Genomic DNA, 23,018 nt, shown 5'->3' with positions numbered 1-23,018 from the left:
ATTTCCTTGGCCAATCACATTCATCATAAAACCATGTTTTTTGTTTCATTCAATTTCCTAGTCACTAATTGACCAATAATAATAGTAATAATACACTACTTGACTCAATAAATCAATAACGACAATTTATTTAAAATGACTCTAAATGAAATACTAAACTAATAAAATAGACTAAAAACTAACTAAAAAGACTCTGAAAATATGGAATGACGGACTGTCATCACGGAGGTTAAGAAAATCTCCTCGTTAATTTAGGACATTACTCGTTTTCGACCCTTTTTTACTAGGAAGGCCATAATGTGGCCGATTTGCATTGAATCTTAGCATGTGACAATTCGTTGGATAGATAAACAACATAACTACGACTTCCATGGGATATTTTCGCATTCTCTAAAAATTCGGCCAAAATGGAGGTTAAGAAAATCTCCTCGTTAATTTAGGACATAACTCGTTTTCAACCCTTTTTTAGTAGGAAAGCCATAATGTGGCCGATTTGCATTGAATCTTAGCGTGTCACAATTCGTTGGATAGGTAAACAACATAACTACGACTTCCATGGGATATTTTTGCATTCTCTAAAAATTCGGCCAAAATGGAGGTTAAGAAAATCTCCTCGTTAATTTAGGACATTACTCGTTTTCGGCCCATTTTTACTAGGAAGGCCATAAAGTGGCCGATTTGTATTGAATCTTAGCATGTGACAATTCGTTGGATGGGTAAACAACATAACTACGACTTCCATGGGATATTTTTGCATTCTCTAAAAATTCGGCCAAAATGGAGGTTAAGAAAATCTCCTCGTTAATTTAGGACATTACTCGTTTTCGACCCATTTTTACTAGGAAGGCCATAAAGTGGCCGATTTGTATTGAATCTTAGCATGTGACAATTCGTTGGATAGGTAAACAACATAACTACGACTTCCATGGGATATTTTTGCATTCTCTAAAAATTCGGCCAAAATGGAGGTTAAGAAAATCTCCTCGTTAAATTAGGACATTACTCGTTTTCGACCCATTTTTACTAGGAAGGCCATAAAGTGGCCGATTTGTATTGAATCTTAGCATGTGACAATTCGTTGGATAGGTAAACAACATAACTACGACTTCCATGGGATATTTTTGCATTCTCTAAAAATTCGGCCAAAATGGAGGTTAAGAAAATATCCTCGTTAATTTAGGACATTACTCGTTTTCGACCCATTTTTACTAGGAAGGCCATAATGTGGCCGATTTGCATTGAATCTTAGCCTGTGACAATTCGTTGGATAGATAAACAACATAACTACGACTTCCATGGGATATTTTCGCATTCTCTAAAAATTCGGCCAAAATGGAGGTTAAGAAAATCTCCTCGTTAATTTAGGACATAACTCGTTTTCAACCCTTTTTTAGTAGGAAGGACATAATGTGGCCGATTTGCATTGAATCTTAGCGTGTGACAATTCGTTGGATAGGTAAACAACATAACTACGACTTCCATGGGATATTTTTGCATTCTCTAAAAATTCGGCCAAAATGGAGGTTAAGAAAATCTCCTCGTTAATTTAGGACGTTACTCGTTTTCGACCCATTTTTGCTAGGAAGGCCATAAAGTGGCCGATTTGTATTGAATCTTAGCATGTGACAATTCGTTGGATAGGTAAACAACATACCTACGATTTCCATGGGATATTTTTGCATTCTCTAAAAATTCGGCCAAAAGGGTGGTTAAGAAAATCCCCTCGTTAATTTAGGACATTACTCGTTTTCGACCCTTTTTTACTAGGAAGGCCATAATGTGGCCGATTTGCATTGAATCTTAGCATGTGACAATTCGTTGGAAAGGTAAACAACATAACTACGACTTCCATGGGATATTTTTGCATTCTCTAAAAATTCAGCCAAAATGGAGGTTAAGAAAATCTCCTCGTTAATTTGGGACATTACTTGTTTTCGACCCTTTTTTAGTAGGAAGGCCATAATGTGGCCGATTTGCATTGAATCTTAGCGTGTGACAATTCGTTGGATAGGTAAACAACATAACTACGACTTCCATGGGATATTTTTGCATTCTCTAAAAATTCGGCCAAAATGGAGGTTAAGAAAATCTCCTCGTTAATTTAGGACATTACTCGTTTTCAACCCTTTTTTAGTAGGAAGGCCATAAAGTGGTCGATTTGTATTGAATCTTAGCATGTGAAAATTCGTTGGATAGGTAAAAAAAATAGCTACGACTTCCATGGGATATTTTTGCATTCTCTAAAAATTCGGCCAAAATGGAGGTTAAGAAAATCTCCTCGTTAATTTAGGACATTACTCGTTTTCGACCCATTTTTACTAGGAAGGCCATAAAGTGGCCGATTTGTATTGAATCTTAGCATGTGACAATTCGTTGGATAGGTAAACAACATAACTACGACTTCCATGGGATATTTTTGCATTCTCTAAAAATTCGGCCAAAATGGAGGTTAAGAAAATCTCCTCGTTAAATTAGGACATTACTCGTTTTCGACCCATTTTTACTAGGAAGGCCATAAAGTGGCCGATTTGTATTGAATCTTAGCATGTGACAATTCGTTGGATAGGTAAACAACATAACTACGACTTCCATGGGATATTTTTGCATTCTCTAAAAATTCGGCCAAAATGGAGGTTAAGAAAATATCCTCGTTAATTTAGGACATTACTCGTTTTCGACCCATTTTTACTAGGAAGGCCATAATGTGGCCGATTTGCATTGAATCTTAGCCTGTGACAATTCGTTGGATAGATAAACAACATAACTACGACTTCCATGGGATATTTTCGCATTCTCTAAAAATTCGGCCAAAATGGAGGTTAAGAAAATCTCCTCGTTAATTTAGGACATAACTCGTTTTCAACCCTTTTTTAGTAGGAAGGACATAATGTGGCCGATTTGCATTGAATCTTAGCGTGTGACAATTCGTTGGATAGGTAAACAACATAACTACGACTTCCATGGGATATTTTTGCATTCTCTAAAAATTCGGCCAAAATGGAGGTTAAGAAAATCTCCTCGTTAATTTAGGACGTTACTCGTTTTCGACCCATTTTTGCTAGGAAGGCCATAAAGTGGCCGATTTGTATTGAATCTTAGCATGTGACAATTCGTTGGATAGGTAAACAACATACCTACGATTTCCATGGGATATTTTTGCATTCTCTAAAAATTCGGCCAAAAGGGTGGTTAAGAAAATCCCCTCGTTAATTTAGGACATTACTCGTTTTCGACCCTTTTTTACTAGGAAGGCCATAATGTGGCCGATTTGCATTGAATCTTAGCATGTGACAATTCGTTGGAAAGGTAAACAACATAACTACGACTTCCATGGGATATTTTTGCATTCTCTAAAAATTCAGCCAAAATGGAGGTTAAGAAAATCTCCTCGTTAATTTGGGACATTACTTGTTTTCGACCCTTTTTTAGTAGGAAGGCCATAATGTGGCCGATTTGCATTGAATCTTAGCGTGTGACAATTCGTTGGATAGGTAAACAACATAACTACGACTTCCATGGGATATTTTTGCATTCTCTAAAAATTCGGCCAAAATGGAGGTTAAGAAAATCTCCTCGTTAATTTAGGACATTACTCGTTTTCAACCCTTTTTTAGTAGGAAGGCCATAAAGTGGTCGATTTGTATTGAATCTTAGCATGTGAAAATTCGTTGGATAGGTAAAAAAAATAGCTACGACTTCCATGGGATATTTTTGCATTCTCTAAAAATTCGGCCAAAATGGAGGTTAAGAAAATCCCCTCGTTAATTTAGGACATTACTCGTTTTCGACCCTTTTTTTATAAGGAAGGCCATAAAGTGGCCGGTTTGTATTGAATCTTAGCATGGGACAATTCGTTGGATAGGTAAACAACATAGCTACGACTTCCATGGGATATTTTTGCATTTTTTAAAAATTCAGCCAAAATGGAGGCTAAGAAAATCCTTGCGTTAATTTGGGACATTACTCGTTTTCGACCCTTTTTTACTAGGAAGGCCATAATGTGGCCGATTTGCATTGAATCTTAGCGTGTGACAATTCGTTGGATAGGTAAACAACATAACTACGACTTCCATGGGATATTTTTGCATTCTCTAAAAATTCGGCCAAAATGGAGGTTAAGAAAATCTCGTCGTTAATTTAGGACATTACTCGTTTTCGACCCTTTTTTACTAGGAAGGCCATAATGTGGCCGATTTGCATTGAATCTTAGCATGTGACAATTCATTGGATAGATAAACAACATAACTACGACTTCCATGGGATATTTTCGCATTCTCTAAAAATTCGGCCAAAATGGAGGTTAAGAAAATCTCCTCGTTAATTTAGGACGTTACTCGTTTTCGACCCATTTTTACTAGGAAGGCCATAAAGTGGCCGATTTGTATTGAATCTTAGCATGTGACAATTCGTTGGATAGGTAAACAACATACCTACGATTTCCATGGGATATTTTTGCATTCTCTAAAAATTCGGCCAAAAGGGTGGTTAAGAAAATCCCCTCGTTAATTTAGGACATTACTCGTTTTCGACCCTTTTTTACTAGGAAGGCCATAATGTGGCCGATTTGCATTGAATCTTAGCATGTGACAATTCGTTGGAAAGGTAAACAACAAAACTACGACTTCCATGGGATATTTTTGCATTCTCTAAAAATTCAGCCAAAATGGAGGTTATGAAAATCTCCTCGTTAATTTGGGACATTACTCGTTTTCGACCCTTTCTTAGTAGGAAGGCCATAAAGTGGCCGATTTGCATTGAATCTTAGCGTGTGACAATTCGTTGGATAGGTAAACAACATAACTACAACTTCCATGGGATATTTTTGCATTCTCTAAAAATTCGGCCAAAACGGAGGTTAAGAAAATCTCCTCGTTAATTTAGGACATTACTCGTTTTCGACCCTTTTTTACTAGGAAGGCCATAATGTGGCCGATTTGCATTGAATCTTAGCATGTGACAATTCGTTGGATAGATAAACAACATAACTACGACTTCCATGGGATATTTTCGCATTCTCTAAAAATTCGGCCAAAATGGAGGTTAAGAAAATCTCCTCGTTAATTTAGGACATAACTCGTTTTCAACCCTTTTTTAGTAGGAAAGCCATAATGTGGCCGATTTGCATTGAATCTTAGCGTGTCACAATTCGTTGGATAGGTAAACAACATAACTACGACTTCCATGGGATATTTTTGCATTCTCTAAAAATTCGGCCAAAATGGAGGTTAAGAAAATCTCCTCGTTAATTTAGGACATTACTCGTTTTCGGCCCATTTTTACTGGGAAGGCCATAAAGTGGCCGATTTGTATTGAATCTTAGCATGTGACAATTTGTTGGATAGGTAAACAACATAACTACGACTTCCATGGGATATTTTTGCATTCTCTAAAAATTCGGCCAAAACGGAGGTTAAGAAAATCTCCTCGTTAATTTAGGACATTACTCGTTTTCGACCCTTTTTTACTAGGAAGGCCATAATGTGGCCGATTTGCATTGAATCTTAGCATGTGACAATTCGTTGGATAGATAAACAACATAACTACGACTTCCATGGGATATTTTCGCATTCTCTAAAAATTCGGCCAAAATGGAGGTTAAGAAAATCTCCTCGTTAATTTAGGACATAACTCGTTTTCAACCCTTTTTTAGTAGGAAAGCCATAATGTGGCCGATTTGCATTGAATCTTAGCGTGTCACAATTCGTTGGATAGGTAAACAACATAACTACGACTTCCATGGGATATTTTTGCATTCTCTAAAAATTCGGCCAAAATGGAGGTTAAGAAAATCTCCTCGTTAATTTAGGACATTACTCGTTTTCGGCCCATTTTTACTGGGAAGGCCATAAAGTGGCCGATTTGTATTGAATCTTAGCATGTGACAATTCGTTGGATAGGTAAACAACATAACTACGACTTCCATGGGATATTTTTGCATTCTCTAAAAATTCGGCCAAAATGGAGGTTAAGAAAATCTCCTCGTTAATTTAGGACATTACTCGTTTTCGACCCGTTTTTACTAGGAAGGCCATAAAGTGGCCGATTTGTATTGAATCTTAGCATGTGACAATTCGTTGGATAGGTAAACAACATAACTACGACTTCCATGGGATATTTTTGCATTCTCTAAAAATTCGGCCAAAATGGAGGTTAAGAAAATATCCTCGTTAATTTAGGACATTACTCGTTTTCGACCCATTTTTACTAGGAAGGCCATAAAGTGGCCGATTTGTATTGAATCTTAGCATGTGACAATTTGTTGGATAGGTAAACAACATAACTACGACTTCCACGGGATATTTTTGCATTCTTTAAAAATTCGGCCAAAACGGAGGTTAAGAAAATCTCCTCGTTAATTTAGGACATTACTCGTTTTCGACCCTTTTTTACTAGGAAGGCCATAATGTGGCCGATTTGCATTGAATCTTAGCATGTGACAATTCGTTGGATAGATAAACAACATAACTACGACTTCCATGGGATATTTTCGCATTCTCTAAAAATTCGGCCAAAATGGAGGTTAAGAAAATCTCCTCGTTAATTTAGGACATAACCCGTTTTCAACCCTTTTTTAGTAGGAAGGACATAATGTGGCCGATTTGCATTGAATCTTAGCGTGTGACAATTTGTTGGATAGGTAAACAACATAACTACGACTTCCATGGGATATTTTTGCATTCTCTAAAAATTCGGCCAAAATGGAGGTTAAGAAAATCTCCTCGTTAATTTAGGACGTTACTCGTTTTCGACCCATTTTTACTAGGAAGGCCATAAAGTGGCCGATTTGTATTGAATCTTAGCATGTGACAATTTGTTGGATAGGTAAACAACATACCTACGATTTCCATGGGATATTTTTGCATTCTTTAAAAATTCGGCCAAAAGGGTGGTTAAGAAAATCCCCTCGTTAATTTAGGACATTACTCGTTTTCGACCCTTTTTTACTAGGAAGGCCATAATGTGGCCGAATTGCATTGAATCTTACCATGTGACAATTCGTTGGATAGATAAACAACATAACTACGACTTCCATGGGATATTTTCGCATTCTCTAAAAATTCGGCCAAAATGGAGGTTAAGAAAATCTCCTCGTTAATTTAGGACATAACCCGTTTTCAACCCTTTTTTAGTAGGAAGGACATAATGTGGCCGATTTGCATTGAATCTTAGCGTGTGACAATTTGTTGGATAGGTAAACAACATAACTACGACTTCAATGGGATATTTTTGCATTCTCTAAAAATTCGGCCAAAATGGAGGTTAAGAAAATCTCCTCGTTAATTTAGGACATTACTCGTTTTTGACCCATTTTTACTAGGAAGGCCATAAAGTGGCCGATTTGTATTGAATCTTAGCATGTGACAATTCGTTGGATAGGTAAACAACATAACTACGACTTCCATGGGATATTTTTGCATTCAATAAAAATTCGGCCAAAATGGAGGTTAAGAAAATCTCCTCGTTAATTTAGGACATTACTCGTTTTCGACCCATTTTTACTAGGAAGGCCATAAAGTGGCCGATTTGTATTGAATCTTAGCATGTGACAATTCGTTGGATAGGTAAACAACATAACTACGACTTCCATGGGATATTTTTGCATTCTCTAAAAATTCGGCCAAAATGGAGGTTAAGAAAATCTCCTCGTTAATTTCGGACATTACTCGTTTTCGACCCATTTTTACTAGGAAGGCCATAAAGTGGCCGATTTGTATTGAATCTTAGCATGTGACAATTTGTTGGATAGGTAAACAACATAACTACGACTTCCATGGGATATTTTTGCATTCTCTAAAAATTCGGCCAAAATGGAGGTTAATAAAATTCCCTCGTTAATTTAGGACATTACTCGTTTTCGACCCTTTTTTACTAGGAAGGCCATAATGTGGCCGATTTGCATTGAATCTTAGCATGTGACAATTCGTTGGAAAGGTAAACAACATAACTACGACTTCCATGGGATATTTTTGCATTCTCTAAAAATTCGGCCAAAATGGAGGTTAAGAAAATCTCCTCGTTAATTTAGGACATTACTCGTTTTCAACCCTTTTTTAGTAGGAAGGCCATAAAGTGGTCGATTTGTATTGAATCTTAGCATGTGAAAATTCGTTGGATAGGTAAACAAAATAGCTACGACTTCCATGGGATATTTTTGCATTCTCTAAAAATTCGGCCAAAATGGAGGTTAAGAAAATCCCCTCGTTAATTTAGGACATTACTCGTTTTCGACCCATTTTTACTAGGAAGGCCATAAAGTGGCCGATTTGTATTGAATCTTAGCATGTGACAATTTGTTGGATAGGTAAACAACATAACTACGACTTCCATGGGATATTTTTGCATTCTCTAAAAATTCGGCCAAAACGGAGGTTAAGAAAATCTCCTCGTTAATTTAGGACATTACTCGTTTTCGACCCTTTTTTACTAGGAAGGCCATAATGTGGCCGATTTGCATTGAATCTTAGCATGTGACAATTCGTTGGATAGATAAACAACATAACTACGACTTCCATGGGATATTTTCGCATTCTCTAAAAATTCGGCCAAAATGGAGGTTAAGAAAATCTCCTCGTTAATTTAGGACATAACTCGTTTTCAACCCTTTTTTAGTAGGAAAGCCATAATGTGGCCGATTTGCATTGAATCTTAGCGTGTCACAATTCGTTGGATAGGTAAACAACATAACTACGACTTCCATGGGATATTTTTGCATTCTCTAAAAATTCGGCCAAAATGGAGGTTAAGAAAATCTCCTCGTTAATTTAGGACATTACTCGTTTTCGGCCCATTTTTACTGGGAAGGCCATAAAGTGGCCGATTTGTATTGAATCTTAGCATGTGACAATTCGTTGGATAGGTAAACAACATAACTACGACTTCCATGGGATATTTTTGCATTCTCTAAAAATTCGGCCAAAATGGAGGTTAAGAAAATCTCCTCGTTAATTTAGGACATTACTCGTTTTCGACCCGTTTTTACTAGGAAGGCCATAAAGTGGCCGATTTGTATTGAATCTTAGCATGTGACAATTCGTTGGATAGGTAAACAACATAACTACGACTTCCATGGGATATTTTTGCATTCTCTAAAAATTCGGCCAAAATGGAGGTTAAGAAAATATCCTCGTTAATTTAGGACATTACTCGTTTTCGACCCATTTTTACTAGGAAGGCCATAAAGTGGCCGATTTGTATTGAATCTTAGCATGTGACAATTTGTTGGATAGGTAAACAACATAACTACGACTTCCACGGGATATTTTTGCATTCTTTAAAAATTCGGCCAAAACGGAGGTTAAGAAAATCTCCTCGTTAATTTAGGACATTACTCGTTTTCGACCCTTTTTTACTAGGAAGGCCATAATGTGGCCGAATTGCATTGAATCTTAGCATGTGACAATTCGTTGGATAGATAAACAACATAACTACGACTTCCATGGGATATTTTCGCATTCTCTAAAAATTCGGCCAAAATGGAGGTTAAGAAAATCTCCTCGTTAATTTAGGACATAACCCGTTTTCAACCCTTTTTTAGTAGGAAGGACATAATGTGGCCGATTTGTATTGAATCTTAGCATGTGACAATTCGTTGGATAGGTAAACAACATACCTACGATTTCCATGGGATATTTTTGCATTCTCTAAAAATTCGGCCAAAAGGGTGGTTAAGAAAATCCCCTCGTTAATTTAGGACATTACTCGTTTTCGACCCTTTTTTACTAGGAAGGCCATAATGTGGCCGATTTGCATTGAATCTTACCATGTGACAATTCGTTGGATAGATAAACAACATAACTACGACTTCCATGGGATATTTTCGCATTCTCTAAAAATTCGGCCAAAATGGAGGTTAAGAAAATCTCCTCGTTAATTTAGGACATAACTCGTTTTAAACCCTTTTTTAGTAGGAAAGCCATAATGTGGCCGATTTGCATTGAATCTTAGCGTGTCACAATTCGTTGGATAGGTAAACAACATAACTACGACTTCAATGGGATATTTTTGCATTCTCTAAAAATTCGGCCAAAATGGAGGTTAAGAAAATCTCCTCGTTAATTTAGGACATTACTCGTTTTTGACCCATTTTTACTAGGAAGGCCATAAAGTGGCCGATTTGTATTGAATCTTAGCATGTGACAATTCGTTGGATAGGTAAACAACATAACTACGACTTCCATGGGATATTTTTGCATTCAATAAAAATTCGGCCAAAATGGAGGTTAAGAAAATCTCCTCGTTAATTTAGGACATTACTCGTTTTCGACCCATTTTTACTAGGAAGGCCATAAAGTGGCCGATTTGTATTGAATCTTAGCATGTGACAATTCGTTGGATAGGTAAACAACATAACTACGACTTCCATGGGATATTTTTGCATTCTCTAAAAATTCGGCCAAAATGGAGGTTAAGAAAATCCCCTCGTTAATTTAGGACATTACTCGTTTTCGACCCTTTTTTTATAAGGAAGGCCATAAAGTGGCCGGTTTGTATTGAATCTTAGCATGGGACAATTCGTTGGATAGGTAAACAACATAGCTACGACTTCCATGGGATATTTTTGCATTTTTTAAAAATTCAGCCAAAATGGAGGTTAAGAAAATCCTTGCGTTAATTTGGGACATTACTCGTTGTCGACCCTTTTTTACTAGGAAGGCCATAATGTGGCAGATTTGCATTGAATCTTAGCGTGTGACAATTCGTTGGATAGGTAAACAACATAACTACGACTTCCATGGGATATTTTTGCATTCTCTAAAAATTCGGCCAAAACGGAGGTTAAGAAAATCTCCTCGTTAATTTAGGACATTACTCGTTTTCGACCCTTTTTTACTAGGAAGGCCATAATGTGGCCGATTTGCATTGAATCTTACCATGTGACAATTCGTTGGATAGATAAACAACATAACTACGACTTCCATGGGATATTTTCGCATTCTCTAAAAATTCGGCCAAAATGGAGGTTAAGAAAATCTCCTCGTTAATTTAGGACATAACTCGTTTTAAACCCTTTTTTAGTAGGAAAGCCATAATGTGGCCGATTTGCATTGAATCTTAGCGTGTCACAATTCGTTGGATAGGTAAACAACATAACTACGACTTCAATGGGATATTTTTGCATTCTCTAAAAATTCGGCCAAAATGGAGGTTAAGAAAATCTCCTCGTTAATTTAGGACATTACTCGTTTTTGACCCATTTTTACTAGGAAGGCCATAAAGTGGCCGATTTGTATTGAATCTTAGCATGTGACAATTCGTTGGATAGGTAAACAACATAACTACGACTTCCATGGGATATTTTTGCATTCTCTAAAAATTCGGCCAAAATGGAGGTTAAGAAAATCTCCTCGTTAATTTAGGACATTACTCGTTTTCGACCCATTTTTACTAGGAAGGCCATAAAGTGGCCGATTTGTATTGAATCTTAGCATGTGACAATTCGTTGGATAGGTAAACAACATAACTACGACTTCCATGGGATATTTTTGCATTCTCTAAAAATTCGGCCAAAATGGAGGTTAAGAAAATCTCCTCGTTAATTTAGGACATTACTCGTTTTCGACCCATTTTTACTAGGAAGGCCATAAAGTGGCCGATTTGTATTGAATCTTAGCATGTGACAATTTGTTGGATAGGTAAACAACATAACTACGACTTCCATGGGATATTTTTGCATTCTCTAAAAATTCGGCCAAAATGGAGGTTAATAAAATCCCCTCGTTAATTTAGGACATTACTCGTTTTCGACCCTTTTTTACTAGGAAGGCCATAATGTGGCCGATTTGCATTGAATCTTAGCATGTGACAATTCGTTGGAAAGGTAAACAACATAACTACGACTTCCATGGGATATTTTTGCATTCTCTAAAAATTCGGCCAAAATGGAGGTTAAGAAAATCTCCTCGTTAATTTAGGACATAACTCGTTTTAAACCCTTTTTTAGTAGGAAAGCCATAATGTGGCCGATTTGCATTGAATCTTAGCGTGTCACAATTCGTTGGATAGGTAAACAACATAACTACGACTTCCATGGGATATTTTTGCATTCTCTAAAAATTCGGCCAAAATGGAGGTTAAGAAAATCTCCTCGTTAATTTAGGACATTACTCGTTTTCGGCCCATTTTTACTAGGAAGGCCATAAAGTGGCAGATTTGTATTGAATCTTAGCATGTGACAATTCGTTGGATAGGTAAACAACATAACTACGACTTCCATGGGATATTTTTGCATTCTCTAAAAATTCGGCCAAAATGGAGGTTAAGAAAATCTCCTCGTTAATTTAGGACATTACTCGTTTTTGACCCATTTTTACTAGGAAGGCCATAAAGTGGCCGATTTGTATTGAATCTTAGCATGTGACAATTCGTTGGATAGGTAAACAACATAACTACGACTTCCATGGGATATTTTTGCATTCTCTAAAAATTCGGCCAAAATGGAGGTTAAGAAAATATCCTCGTTAATTTAGGACATTACTCGTTTTCGACCCATTTTTACTAGGAAGGCCATAAAGTGGCCGATTTGTATTGAATCTTAGCATGTGACAATTTGTTGGATAGGTAAACAACATAACTACGACTTCCACGGGATATTTTTGCATTCTTTAAAAATTCGGCCAAAACGGAGGTTAAGAAAATCTCCTCGTTAATTTAGGACATTACTCGTTTTCGACCCTTTTTTACTAGGAAGGCCATAATGTGGCCGAATTGCATTGAATCTTAGCATGTGACAATTCGTTGGATAGATAAACAACATAACTACGACTTCCATGGGATATTTTCGCATTCTCTAAAAATTCGGCCAAAATGGAGGTTAAGAAAATCTCCTCGTTAATTTAGGACATAACCCGTTTTCAACCCTTTTTTAGTAGGAAGGACATAATGTGGCCGATTTGCATTGAATCTTAGCGTGTGACAATTTGTTGGATAGGTAAACAACATAACTACGACTTCCATGGGATATTTTTGCATTCTCTAAAAATTCGGCCAAAATGGAGGTTAAGAAAATCTCCTCGTTAATTTAGGACGTTACTCGTTTTCGACCCATTTTTACTAGGAAGGCCATAAAGTGGCCGATTTGTATTGAATCTTAGCATGTGACAATTCGTTGGATAGGTAAACAACATACCTACGATTTCCATGGGATATTTTTGCATTCTCTAAAAATTCGGCCAAAAGGGTGGTTAAGAAAATCCCCTCGTTAATTTAGGACATTACTCGTTTTCGACCCTTTTTTACTAGGAAGGCCATAATGTGGCCGATTTGCATTGAATCTTAGCATGTGACAATTCGTTGGAAAGGTAAACAACATAACTACGACTTCCATGGGATATTTTTGTATTCTCTAAAAATTCGGCCAAAATGGAGGTTAAGAAAATCTCCTCGTTAATTTAGGACATTACTCGTTTTCAACCCTTTTTTAGTAGGAAGGCCATAAAGTGGTCGATTTGTATTGAATCTTAGCATGTGAAAATTCGTTGGATAGGTAAACAAAATAGCTACGACTTCCATGGGATATTTTTGCATTCTCTAAAAATTCGGCCAAAATGGAGGTTAAGAAAATCCCCTCGTTAATTTAGGACATTACTCGTTTTCGACCCTTTTTTTATAAGGAAGGCCATAAAGTGGCCGGTTTGTGTTGAATCTTAGCATGGGACAATTCGTTGGATAGGTAAACAACATAGCTACGACTTCCATGGGATATTTTTGCATTTTTTAAAAATTCAGCCAAAATGGAGGTTAAGAAAATCCTTGCGTTAATTTGGGACATTACTCGTTGTCGACCCTTTTTTACTAGGAAGGCCATAATGTGGCCGATTTGCATTGAATCTTAGCGTGTGACAATTCGTTGGATAGGCAAACAACATAACTACGACTTCCATGGGATATTTTTGCATTCTCTAAAAATTCGGCCAAAATGGAGGTTAAGAAAATCTCCTCGTTAATTTAGGACATTACTCGTTTTCGACCCTTTTTTACTAGGAAGGCCATAATGTGGCCGATTTGCATTGAATCTTAGCATGTGACAATTCGTTGGATAGATAAACAACATAACTACGACTTCCATGGGATATTTTCGCATTCTCTAAAAATTCGGCCAAAATGGAGGTTAAGAAAATCTCCTCGTTAATTTAGGACATAACTCGTTTTAAACCCTTTTTTAGTAGGAAAGCCATAATGTGGCCGATTTGCATTGAATCTTAGCGTGTCACAATTCGTTGGATAGGTAAACAACATAACTACGACTTCAATGGGATATTTTTGCATTCTCTAAAAATTCGGCCAAAATGGAGGTTAAGAAAATCTCCTCGTTAATTTAGGACATTACTCGTTTTTGACCCATTTTTACTAGGAAGGCCATAAAGTGGCCGATTTGTATTGAATCTTAGCATGTGACAATTCGTAGGATAGGTAAACAACATAACTACGACTTCCATGGGATATTTTTGCATTCTCTAAAAATTCGGCCAAAATGGAGGTTAAGAAAATCTCCTCGTTAATTTAGGACATTACTCGTTTTCGACCCATTTTTACTAGGAAGGCCATAAAGTGGCCGATTTGTATTGAATCTTAGCATGTGACAATTCGTTGGATAGGTAAACAACATAACTACGACTTCCATGGGATATTTTTGCATTCTCTAAAAATTCGGCCAAAATGGAGGTTAAGAAAATCTCCTCGTTAATTTAGGACATTACTCGTTTTCGACCCATTTTTACTAGGAAAGCCATAAAGTGGCCGATTTGTATTGAATCTTAGCATGTGACAATTTGTTGGATACTTAAACAACATAACTACGACTTCCATGGGATATTTTTGCATTCTCTAAAAATTCGGCCAAAACGGAGGTTAAGAAAATCTCCTCGTTAATTTAGGACATTACTCGTTTTCGACCCTTTTTTGCTAGGAAGGCCATAATGTGGCCGATTTGCATTGAATCTTAGCATGTGACAATTCGTTGGATAGATAAACAACATAACTACGACTTCCATGGGATATTTTCGCATTCTCTAAAAAATCGGCCAAAATGGAGGTTAAGAAAATCTCCTCGTTAATTTAGGACATAACTCGTTTTAAACCCTTTTTTAGTAGGAAAGCCATAATGTGGCCGATTTGCATTGAATCTTAGCGTGTCACAATTCGTTGGATAGGTAAACAACATAACTACGACTTCAATGGGATATTTTTGCATTCTCTAAAAATTCGGCCAAAATGGAGGTTAAGAAAATCTCCTCGTTAATTTAGGACGTTACTCGTTTTCGACCCATTTTTACTAGGAAGGCCATAAAGTGGCCGATTTGTATTGAATCTTAGCATGTGACAATTCGTTGGATAGGTAAACAACATACCTACGATTTCCATGGGATATTTTTGCATTCTCTAAAAATTCGGCCAAAAGGGTGGTTAAGAAAATCCCCTCGTTAATTTAGGACATTACTCGTTTTCGACCCTTTTTTACTAGGAAGGCCATAATGTGGCCGATTTGCATTGAATCTTAGCATGTGACAATTCGTTGGAAAGGTAAACAACATAACTACGACTTCCATGGGATATTTTTGCATTCTCTAAAAATTCGGCCAAAATGGAGGTTAAGAAAATCTCCTCGTTAATTTGGGACATTACTCGTTTTCGACCCTTTTTTAGTAGGAAGGCCATAATGTGGCCGATTTGCATTGAATCTTAGCGTGTGACAATTCGTTGGATAGGTAAACAACATAACTACGACTTCCATGGGATATTTTTGCATTCTCTAAAAATTCGGCCAAAATGGAGGTTAAGAAAATCTACTCGTTAATTTAGGACATTACTCGTTTTCAACCCTTTTTTAGTAGGAAGGCCATAAAGTGGTCGATTTGTATTGAATCTTAGCATGTGAAAATTCGTTGGATAGGTAAACAAAATAGCTACGACTTCCATGGGATATTTTTGCATTCTCTAAAAATTCGGCCAAAATGGAGGTTAAGAAAATCCCCTCGTTAATTTAGGACATTACTCGTTTTCGACCCTTTTTTTATAAGGAAGGCCATAAAGTGGCCGGTTTGTATTGAATCTTAGCATGGGACAATTCGTTGGATAGGTAAACAACATAGCTACGACTTCCATGGGATATTTTTGCATTTTTTAAAAATTCAGCCAAAATGGAGGTTAAGAAAATCCTTGCGTTAATTTGGGACATTACTCGTTGTCGACCCTTTTTTACTAGGAAGGCCATAATGTGGCCGATTTGCATTGAATCTTAGCGTGTGACAATTCGTTGGATAGGTAAACAACGTAACTACGACTTCCATGGGATATTTTTGCATTCTCTAAAAATTCGGCCAAAACGGAGGTTAAGAAAATCTCCTCGTTAATTTAGGATATTACTCGTTTTCGACCCTTTTTTACTAGGAAGGCCATAATGTGGCCGATTTGCATTGAATCTTAGCATGTGACAATTCGTTGGATAGATAAACAACATAACTACGACTTCCATGGGATATTTTCGCATTCCCTAAAAATTCGGCCAAAATGGAGGTTAAGAAAATCTCCTCGTTAATTTAGGACATAACTCGTTTTAAACCCTTTTTTAGTAGGAAAGCCATAATGTGGCCGATTTGCATTGAATCTTAGCGTGTCACAATTCGTTGGATAGGTAAACAACATAACTACGACTTCAATGGGATATTTTTGCATTCTCTAAAAATTCGGCCAAAATGGAGGTTAAGAAAATCTCCTCGTTAATTTAGGACATAACTCGTTTTAAACCCTTTTTTAGTAGGAAAGCCATAATGTGGCCGATTTGCATTGAATCTTAGCGTGTCACAATTCGTTGGATAGGTAAACAACATAACTACGACTTCCATGGGATATTTTTGCATTCTCTAAAAATTCGGCCAAAATGGAGGTTAAGAAAATCTCCTCGTTAATTTAGGACATTACTCGTTTTCGACCCATTTTTACTAGGAAGGCCATAAAGTGGCCGATTTGTATTGAATCTTAGCATGTGACAATTCGTTGGATAGGTAAACAACATAACTACGACTTCCATGGGATATTTTTGCATTCTCTAAAAATTCGGCCAAAATGGAGGTTAAGAAAATCTCCTCGTTAATTTAGGACATTACTCGTTTTCGACCCATTTTTACTAGGAAGGCCATAAAGTGGCCGATTTGTATCGAATCTTAGCATGGGACAATTTGTTGGATAGGTAAACAACATAACTACGACTTCCATTGGATATTTTTGCATTCTCTAAAAATTCGGCCAAAACGGAGGTTAAGAAAATCTCCTCGTTAATTTAGGACATTACTCGTTTTCGACCCTTTTTTGCTAGGAAGGCCATAATGTGGCCGATTTGCATTGAATCTTAGCATGTGACAACTCGTTGGATAGATAAACAACATAACTACGACTTCCATGGGATATTTTCGCATTCTCTAAAAATTCGGCCAAAATGGAGGTTAAGAAAATCTCCTCGTTAATTTAGGACATAACTCGTTTTAAACCCTTTTTTAGTAGGAAAGCCATAATGTGGCCGATTTGCATTGAATCTTAGCGTGTCACAATTCGTTGGATAGGTAAACAACATAACTACGACTTCAATGGGATATTTTTGCATTCTCTAAAAATTCGGCCAAAATGGAGGTTAAGAAAATCTCCTCGTTAATTTAGGACATTACTCGTTTTCGACCCATTTTTACTAGGAAGGCCATAAAGTGGCCGATTTGTATTGAATCTTAGCATGTGACAATTCGTTGGATAGGTAAACAACATAACTACGACTTCCATGGGATATTTTTGCATTCTCTAAAAATTCGGCCAAAATGGAGGTTAAGAAAATCTCCTCGTTAATTTAGGACATTACTCGTTTTCGACCCATTTTTACTAGGAAGGCCATAAAGTGGCCGATTTGTATTGAATCTTAGCATGTGACAATTCGTTGGATAGGTAAACAACATAACTACGACTTCCATGGGATATTTTTGCATTCTCTAAAAATTCGGCCAAAATGGAGGTTAAGAAAATCTCCTCGTTAATTTAGGACATTACTCGTTTTCGACCCATTTTTACTAGGAAGGCCATAAAGTGGCCGATTTGTATTGAATCTTAGCATGTGACAATTTGTTGGATAGGTAAACAACATAACTACGACTTCCATGGGATATTTTTGCATTCTCTAAAAATTCGGCCAAAACGGAGGTTAAGAAAATCTCCTCGTTAATTTAGGACATTACTCGTTTTCGACCCTTTTTTGCTAGGAAGGCCATAATGTGGCCGATTTGCATTGAATCTTAGCATGTGACAATTCGTTGGATAGATAAACAACATAACTACGACTTCCATGGGATATTTTCGCATTCTCTAAAAATTCGGCCAAAATGGAGGTTAAGAAAATCTCCTCGTTAATTTGGGACATTACTCGTTTTCGACCCTTTTTAGTAGGAAGGCCATAATGTGGCCGATTTGCATTGAATCTTAGCGTGTGACAATTCGTTGGATAGGTAAACAACATAACTACGACTTCCATGGGATATTTTTGCATTCTCTAAAAATTCGACCAAAATGGAGGTTAAGAAAATCTCCTCGTTAATTTAGGACATTACTCGTTTTCAACCCTTTTTTAGTAGGAAGGCCATAAAGTGGTCGATTTGTATTGAATCTTAGCATGTGAAAATTCGTTGGATAGGTAAACAAAATAGCTACGACTTCCATGGGATATTTTTGCATTCTCTAAAAATTCGGCCAAAATGGAGGTTAAGAAAATCTCCTCGTTAATTTAGGACATTACTCGTTTTCGACCCATTTTTACTAGGAAGGCCATAAAGTGGCCGATTTGTATTGAATCTTAGCATGTGACAATTTGTTGGATAGGTAAACAACATAACTACGACTTCCATGGGATATTTTTGCATTCTCTAAAAATTCGGCCAAAACGGAGGTTAAGAAAATCTCCTCGTTAATTTAGGACATTACTCGTTTTCGACCCTTTTTTGCTAGGAAGGCCATAATGTGGCCGATTTGCATTGAATCTTAGCATGTGACAATTCGTTGGATAGATAAACAACATAACTACGACTTCCATGGGATATTTTCGCATTCTCTAAAAATTCGGCCAAAATGGAGGTTAAGAAAATCTCCTCGTTAATTTGGGACATTACTCGTTTTCGACCCTTTTTAGTAGGAAGGCCATAATGTGGCCGATTTGCATTGAATCTTAGCGTGTGACAATTCGTTGGATAGGTAAACAACATAACTACGACTTCCATGGGATATTTTTGCATTCTCTAAAAATTCGACCAAAATGGAGGTTAAGAAAATCTCCTCGTTAATTTAGGACATTACTCGTTTTCAACCCTTTTTTAGTAGGAAGGCCATAAAGTGGTCGATTTGTATTGAATCTTAGCATGTGAAAATTCGTTGGATAGGTAAACAAAATAGCTACGACTTCCATGGGATATTTTTGCATTCTCTAAAAATTCGGCCAAAATGGAGGTTAAGAAAATCCCCTCGTTAATTTAGGACATTACTCGTTTTCGACCCTTTTTTTATAAGGAAGGCCATAAAGTGGCCGGTTTGTATTGAATCTTAGCTTGGGACAATTCGTTGGATAGGTAAACAACATAGCTACGACTTCCATGGGATATTTTTGCATTTTTTAAAAATTCAGCCAAAATGGAGGTTAAGAAAATCCTTGCGTTAATTTGGGACATTACTCGTTTTCGACCCTTTTTTACTAGGAAGGCCATAATGTGGCCGATTTGCATTGAATCTTAGCGTGTGACAATTCGTTGGATAGGTAAACAACATAACTACGACTTCCATGGGATATTTTTGCATTCTCTAAAAATTCGGCCAAAATGGAGGTTAAGAAAATCTCGTCGTTAATTTAGGACATTACTCGTTTTCGACCCATTTTTACTAGGAAGGCCATAAAGTGGCCGATTTGTATTGAATCTTAGCATGTGACAATTTGTTGGATAGGTAAACAACATAACTACGACTTCCATGGGATATTTTTGCATTCTCTAAAAATTCGGCCAAAACAGAGGTTAAGAAAATCTCCTCGTTAATTTAGGACATTACTCGTTTTCGACCCTTTTTTACTAGGAAGGCCATAATGTGGCCGATTTGCATTGAATCTTAGCATGTGACAATTCGTTGGATAGATAAACAACATAACTACGACTTCCATGGGATATTTTCGCATTCTCTAAAAATTCGGCCAAAATGGAGGTTAAGAAAATCTCCTCGTTAATTTAGGACATAACTCGTTTTCAACCCTTTTTTAGTAGGAAAGCCATAATGTGGCCGATTTGCATTGAATCTTAGCATGTCACAATTCGTTGGATAGGTAAACAACATAACTACGACTTCCATGGGATATTTTTGCATTCTCTAAAAATTCGGCCAAAATGGAGGTTAAGAAAATCTCCTCGTTAATTTAGGACATTACTCGTTTTCGACCCATTTTTACTAGGAAGGCCATAAAGTGGCCGATTTGTATTGAATCTTAGCATGTGACAATTCGTTGGATGGGTAAACAACATAACTACGACTTTAAACAACATAACTACGACTTCCATGGGATATTTTTGCATTCTCTAAAAATTCGGCCAAAATGGAGGTTAAGAAAATCCTTGCGTTAATTTGGGACATTACTCGTTTTCGACCCTTTTTTACTAGGAAGGCCATAATGTGGCCGATTTGCATTGAAGCTTAGCGTGTGACAATTCGTTGGATAGGTAAACAACATAACTACGACTTCCATGGGATATTTTTGCATTCTCTAAAAATTCGGCCAAAATGGAGGTTAAGAAAATCTCGTCGTTAATTTAGGACATTACTCGTTTTCAACCCTTTTTTAGTAGGAAGGCCATAAAGTGGTCGATTTGTATTGAATCTTAGCATGTGAAAATTCGTTGGATAGGTAAACAACATAACTACGACTTCCATGGGATATTTTCGCATTCTCTAAAAATTCGGCCAAAACAGAGGTTAAGAAAATCTCCTCGTTAATTTAGGACATTACTCGTTTTCAACCCTTTTTTAGTAGGAAGGCCATAATGTGGTCGATTTGTATTGAATCTTAGCATGTGACAATTTGTTGGATAGGTAAACAACATAACTACGACTTCCATGGGATATTTTTGCATTCTCTAAAAATTCGGCCAAAACAGAGGTTAAGAAAATCTCCTCGTTAATTTAGGACATTACTCGTTTTCGACCCTTTTTTACTAGGAAGGCCATAATGTGGCCGATTTGCATTGAATCTTAGCATGTGACAATTCGTTGGATAGATAAACAACATAACTACGACTTCCATGGGATATTTTCGCATTCTCTAAAAATTCGGCCAAAATGGAGGTTAAGAAAATCTCCTCGTTAATTTAGGACATAACTCGTTTTCAACCCTTTTTTAGTAGGAAAGCCATAATGTGGCCGATTTGCATTGAATCTTAGCATGTCACAATTCGTTGGATAGGTAAACAACATAACTACGACTTCCATGGGATATTTTTGCATTCTCTAAAAATTCGGCCAAAATGGAGGTTAAGAAAATCTCCTCGTTAATTTAGGACATTACTCGTTTTCGACCCATTTTTACTAGGAAGGCCATAAAGTGGCCGATTTGTATTGAATCTTAGCATGTGACAATTCGTTGGATGGGTAAACAACATAACTACGACTTTAAACAACATAACTACGACTTCCATGGGATATTTTTGCATTCTCTAAAAATTCGGCCAAAATGGAGGTTAAGAAAATCCTTGCGTTAATTTGGGACATTACTCGTTTTCGACCCTTTTTTACTAGGAAGGCCATAATGTGGCCGATTTGCATTGAAGCTTAGCGTGTGACAATTCGTTGGATAGGTAAACAACATAACTACGACTTCCATGGGATATTTTTGCATTCTCTAAAAATTCGGCCAAAATGGAGGTTAAGAAAATCTCGTCGTTAATTTAGGACATTACTCGTTTTCAACCCTTTTTTAGTAGGAAGGCCATAAAGTGGTCGATTTGTATTGAATCTTAGCATGTGAAAATTCGTTGGATAGGTAAACAAAATAGCTACGACTTCCATGGGATATTTTTGCATTCTCTAAAAATTCGGCCAAAATGGAGGTTAAGAAAATCCCCTCGTTAATTTAGGACATTACTCGTTTTCGACCCTTTTTTTATAAGGAAGGCCATAAAGTGGCCGGTTTGTATTGAATCTTAGCATGGGACAATTCGTTGGATAGGTAAACAACATAGCTACGACTTCCATGGGATATTTTTGCATTTTTTAAAAATTCAGCCAAAATGGAGGTTAAGAAAATCCTTGCGTTAATTTGGGACATTACTCGTTGTCGACCCTTTTTTACTAGGAAGGCCATAATGTGGCCGATTTGCATTGAATCTTAGCGTGTGACAATTCGTTGGATAGGTAAACAACGTAACTACGACTTCCATGGGATATTTTTGCATTCTCTAAAAATTCGGCCAAAACGGAGGTTAAGAAAATCTCCTCGTTAATTTAGGATATTACTCGTTTTCGACCCTTTTTTACTAGGAAGGCCATAATGTGGCCGATTTGCATTGAATCTTAGCATGTGACAATTCGTTGGATAGATAAACAACATAACTACGACTTCCATGGGATATTTTCGCATTCCCTAAAAATTCGGCCAAAATGGAGGTTAAGAAAATCTCCTCGTTAATTTAGGACATAACTCGTTTTAAACCCTTTTTTAGTAGGAAAGCCATAATGTGGCCGATTTGCATTGAATCTTAGCGTGTCACAATTCGTTGGATAGGTAAACAACATAACTACGACTTCAATGGGATATTTTTGCATTCTCTAAAAATTCGGCCAAAATGGAGGTTAAGAAAATCTCCTCGTTAATTTAGGACATAACTCGTTTTAAACCCTTTTTTAGTAGGAAAGCCATAATGTGGCCGATTTGCATTGAATCTTAGCGTGTCACAATTCGTTGGATAGGTAAACAACATAACTACGACTTCCATGGGATATTTTTGCATTCTCTAAAAATTCGG

Source organism: Medicago sativa, chromosome 2, assembly GCF_051527215.1.
Source record: "Medicago sativa cultivar Bolivia chromosome 2, Bolivia_mono, whole genome shotgun sequence".
NCBI classification, from domain to species: domain Eukaryota; kingdom Viridiplantae; phylum Streptophyta; class Magnoliopsida; order Fabales; family Fabaceae; genus Medicago; species Medicago sativa.
The sequence above is the reverse complement of the archived record's forward strand: the minus strand, read 5'-3'. Positions refer to the sequence as shown.